Raw genomic sequence first — 6,000 nt, 5'->3', positions numbered from 1 at the left:
ATACATTGGAGCCAAAAGCAGAAAGGACTTCCACAATCTCTCTGAAGCCTACTGTTAAGATATGTGAGATACAAACAACAACCCATAATGTCATGCTTTTTTGCAGCATAGCTACCCGTGACATGCATTGTAGTTCACTCTTTGGAGCTGAATGTAGAAAATCTTTTAGAAGAAAAGTCACACGCACATTAACAATTCTTTATGTAGACATTTCAGAAACTTGACGTTGGTTCGCGCACTTAGAAAACATGCTAAGGCTGACGTGGAAATGCGAAATGATCCTGTGTCAGGCCCGTTTTTTCCATAAAACCTGATTTTCGCATCTGTTGTCTTATCCGAGATGCAATACCACATCGCTGCAAATGCTGGAATAGCTGACCTCGAAATGAGTACGTATCCAGAGCACTTTTTACCATAAAACCCACTTCTGCAACTGCTGTCTTACACAACATAAAATCCCACATCATTGCAAACAGTTCTGAATTTCAACAAAGTTTACTGCATAGGATCTACAGATGCAAAAACAAAAGAACTCCAAAATGAGACTTAAATGCCTCAACACCACTCAGAACATGCTCCTTTCTTCAATATTGCAAAAAGCAATACAGAACGTTCATCAACAACGCAAAGGTCACAACCAAAGTCGCTGCTCTGCGCCCAATTCACACCCACACAGCAAAAAACTCCAGTGTTAAATTAACACTCCTGGGAGTGTATATGAGTCCACACTCAAAAGTGTAAAGTGTTAAAATATGAGTGTTAAATTAACACTCAAGAGTGTTAAAGTTAATGAGATAATTAAGTGATTAATTTAGTGATGATTGAGCATTATTGAAGACACCTGATGTTAACAAGCAGAATCACTGAAGGAGGAAATCACTAATTGTAAGTTACCATTAAGGTGCTGGGTGTTTGCTTTAGTTGGGCTCTTGATACTTATATGTTTACTTTAAATTTTGCTTGTCTGCTGTTATTGATTTATAACAGTCAGATGAACAAAGAGACAATGTGATCTGATGGTGTTGGTTATGTTTTGACATAATCATGTTGTGATCTGTAAAACAAAACTTATTGAGATGGCTTAACTTGTTAGTTACAGCAGCTCTGTGATTCTACAGCACATGATTTTCAGTATTTTTCATATAATCCAAAAATATTTCATAACCATTGTTCTGATCAAAAGACTTTCAAATGAGTTTATTTAGATACACAGACATCAATAATCAGCCTGTGAATCTCAACAATGGTGACAATAATAAAGCATGTTGCAGTCGCTGCCACCAATCACAACTCATTAATGGCTCCCATCATGCATTGCGGTATGAATAAATTATGATCTGAATTGTCTGTGTAATTTACTTTTCCTAATTGAATATTCTGCTCGTCACCATTGTTGAGATGCATAGACTGAATCTTGACGTCTGTGTGTGCCTACTTTTTTTTTTTTTTTTTAAACAACTTTTAAGAAATCATTTGTATTATATCTAAAATTCTGGATATTTATGCAGATTCACAGTTATGCTGTAGTCAACAACATAAATCTAAGTCAGAAATAAGGATCTTAATGAGTTCAGTGATCAAGTTCAAATGATGATTGTCATAATATAACCAACACCATCAGATCACTTTTTCTCTTTGTTCATCTGGCAGTTATAAGATACAACAGCCAAACAAAATCTAAAGTAAATGTATAAAGGTCAAGAGCCCGACTAAAGCAAACACCCATCACCATAACGGTGGCTTACAATTTGTGATTTTCTCCTTCAGTGATTCTGCTTGTTAACATCAGGTGTCTTCAATAATGATCAATCATTACTAAATTAATCACTTAATTAGCTCATTAACTTTAACACTCTTGAGTGTTAATTTAACACTCATATTTTAACACTTTACACTCTTGAGTGTGGACTCATATACACTCCCAGGAGTGTTAATTTAACACTGGAGTTTTTGCTGTGCAGAAAGGAGCATCATGAGTCTTCATCGTGGGTTGGGAGACAAGCACTTTCGAAACACATTTCCAAGCAAAGAACTATAGAAATGATCTCTGAAAATATAGTCTTAACGATTCATCGAAACTCAATCTGCATTCCATTCTGCTGCGCCTCTCCTCTAAAATGGTTTTGCATAGCTGAATTCTGTGGGCTTTAATGTTTACATGACATTTGATGACTTTTCCTAGCTGGGACCGGCTCCATTGGTTCTGGGCTCCTCTTTCCATTATTGGATTGCCACAAGGCATTCCAGAAAAGCTCCTGAAACAATCCACTTTCTCAAAAGGCACAAATGTCTGACAACGCTCAGATCATATCCCTTTCTTCCATATCGACAAAAGCAATACAGAACCTTCATAAACGACACAGAGCTGACGTCCAATGAAAAAGTCACGCACCTGCCAACAAATGCTAATGGAGGCATTTCTGCAACTTGACGTTGATTGCGCTCCTAAAAAACTTGCAATGGCTGATCTCGAAATGAGTACGTATCCAGAGCACTTTTTACCATAAAACCCACTTTCTGCACCTGCTGTTTTACACAACATACAGTTCCACATCATTGCAAACAGTTCTGAATTTCAACAGTTTGCTGCATAGGATCTACAGATGAAAAAACAAAAGAAATCCAAAATAAGGCTTAAATGCCTCAACACCACTCAGAACATGCTCCTTTCTTCAATATTGCAAAAAGCAACACAGAACGTTCATCAACAACGCAGAGCTCACAACCAAAGTCGCTGCTCTGCGCCCAATTCACACCCAGAAAGGAGCATCATGAGTCTTCATCGTGGGTTGGGAGACAAGCACTTTCGAAACACATTTCCAAGCAAAGAACTATAGAAATGATCCCTGAAAATATAGTCTTAACGATTCATCGAAACTCAATCTGCATTCCATTCTGCTGCGCCTCTCCTCTAAAATGGTTTTGCGTAGTTGAATTCTGTGGGCTTTAATGTTTACATGACATTTGATGACTTTTCCTAGCCGGGACTGGCTCCATTGGTTCTGGGCTCCTCTTTCCATTATTGGATTGCCACAAGGCCAACAAATACTAACGGAGGCATTTCTGCAACTTGACATTGATTGCGCTTTTAAAAAACTTGCAATGGCTGATCTCGAAATGAGCACGTATCCAGAGCCCTTTTTACCATAAAACCCACTTTCTGCAACTGCTGTTTTACACAACATACAGTTCCACATCATTGCAAACAGCTCTGAATTTCAACAAAGTTTGCTGCATGAAATCTAGAGATGCAAAAACAAAAGAACTCCAAAATGAGAATGAAACGCTGCAACACCACTCAGAACATGATCCTTTCTTCAATATTGCAAAAAGCAATACAGAACCTTCATAAACGACACAGAGCTGACGTCCAATGAAAAAGTCACGCACCTGCCAACAAATGCTAATGGAGGCATTTCTGCAACTTGACGTTGATTGCGCTCCTAAAAAACTTGCAATGGCTGACCTCGAAATGAGCACGTATCCAGAGCACTTTTTACCATAAAACCCACTTTCTGCAACTGCTGTCTTACACAACATACAGTTCCACATCATTGCAAACAGTTCTGAATTTCAACAAAGTTTGCTGCATAGAATCCACAGATGCAAAAACAAAAAAACTCCAAAATGAGACTTAAATGCCTCAACACCACTCAGAACATGCTCCTTTCTTCAATATTGCAAAAAGCAATACAGAACATTCATCAAAAACGCAGAGCTCACAACCAAAATCGCTGCTCTGCGTCCAATTCACACCCAGAAAGGAGCATCATGAGTCTTCATCGTGGGTTGGGAGACAAGCACTTTCGAAACACATTTCCAAGCAAAGAACTATAGAAATGATCCCTGAAAATATAGTCTTAACGATTCATCGAAACTCAATCTGCATTCCATTCTGCTGCGCCTCTCCTCTAAAATGGTTTTGCGTAGTTGAATTCTGTGGGCTTTAACGTTTACGTGACATTTTAGCGCATACATCGGAGCCAAAAGCAGAAAGGACTTCCACAATCTCTCTGAAGCCTACTGTTAAGATATGTGAGATACAAACAACAACCCATAATGTCATGCTTTTTTGCAGCATAGCTACCCGTGACATGCATTGTAGTTCACTCTTTGGAGCTGAATGTAGAAAATCTTTTAGAAGAAAAGTCACACGCACATTAACAATTCTTTATGTAGACATTTCAGAAACTTGACGTTGGTTCGCGCACTTAGAAAACATGCTAAGGCTGACGTGGAAATGCGAAATGATCCTGTGTCAGGCCCGTTTTTTCCATAAAACCTGATTTTCGCATCTGTTGTCTTATCCGAGATGCAATACCACATCGCTGCAAATGCTGGAATAGCTGACCTCGAAATGAGTACGTATCCAGAGCACTTTTTACCATAAAACCCACTTCTGCAACTGCTGTCTTACACAACATAAAATCCCACATCATTGCAAACAGTTCTGAATTTCAACAAAGTTTACTGCATAGGATCTACAGATGCAAAAACAAAAGAACTCCAAAATGAGACTTAAATGCCTCAACACCACTCAGAACATGCTCCTTTCTTCAATATTGCAAAAAGCAACACAGAACGTTCATCAACAACGCAAAGGTCACAACCAAAGTCGCTGCTCTGCGCCCAATTCACACCCAGAAAGGAGCATCATGAGTCTTCATCGTGGGTTGGGAGACAAGCACTTTCGAAACACATTTCCAAGCAAAGAACTATAGAAATGATCTCTGAAAATATAGTCTTAACGATTCATCGAAACTCAATCTGCATTCCATTCTGCTGCGCCTCTCCTCTAAAATGGTTTTGCATATATCGAATATCTGGGTATTGTGTTAAAAGGTGCTCCACGCATTTTACTTTTCATTATTTACAGGCCTCCAAAATACTCTTCAGCCTTTGCTGAGGACTTTACAGAACTGTTATCAACAATTACCTCAGAGTTTGACTATTTTGCCATTGCTGGAGATTTTAACATCCATATAGATAATGCAGAAAACAATATGGCAAAAGAAATCAAAACTGTTTTAAAAACTTTTGATCTGACTCAGCATATACATGGACCCACACACAATCGTGGACACACTTTAGATTTACTTATCAGTAAGGGTCTAAACATTTCATCGATTGTTATTAAGGATGTAGCACTGTCTGATCATTTCTGTATTTTCTTTGATATATTGATCTCTCCTGCCACTGAAGCTAGATCTGTGTCTGTCAAGAAGAGATGCTTAAATGAGAACACTGGTGTCCTATTTATGAAGGCTATATCTTTAACACCAAGCATATCTGCAGACTCTGTTGATTTTCTGCTTGATTCTTTTAACTCAAAAGTTAAAGGTGTATGTGACAAATCTGTCTGATCGTCACCGCTGAGGGAGCAGCACTGGCACGCACACACAAACGCACTTGCATACATACCCCATTCACTCTCCAGTCCCGTCCTCACCTGTTGTTTTGCTATCGGCAACGCGGGTGCACACGCCGGTCCGATGGCTCACGGACATTTCTCCACACCACATTTCCCTTCAGTCCAGTAGCATACCCGATCATCACACACACACACACACACACACACACACACACACACACACACACACACACACACACACACACACATCGTCCGTGTCTTGTGTTTTGTTCAAGTGTCTTCATTTGTTTGTTTGTTGTATGGGGTAGTCGGGCTTCTGGCGGGTAAACGCTGCATCGGCCAAACCGAGCAGACGAAGAGCGGATATTTATGACGTAATAGTTGGATCGCGCTGGCGCAGTGCCGCCAAAGCCGGTGAAACCATTGTCTTGTGATTAGGGGGGGATTATATGTGAATTAAGTGTTTGGTATTTATGTGTTTCGGTGTTGTTGATAATTATGTATTATTACAATGTATTTATTTGATAATTACCAGTGAGAAATATTGTTTAATGTTGATTGATGAACATTTTGGTGGGTACAATGTAACTGGTAAGAGTTTGTATATCTTCACCTCTCAATGGGTTTTT

This window comes from Rutilus rutilus (assembly GCF_951802725.1).
Source record: "Rutilus rutilus genome assembly, chromosome: 9".
Lineage (NCBI taxonomy): Eukaryota > Metazoa > Chordata > Actinopteri > Cypriniformes > Leuciscidae > Rutilus > Rutilus rutilus.
This window is presented reverse-complemented; position numbering follows the sequence as displayed.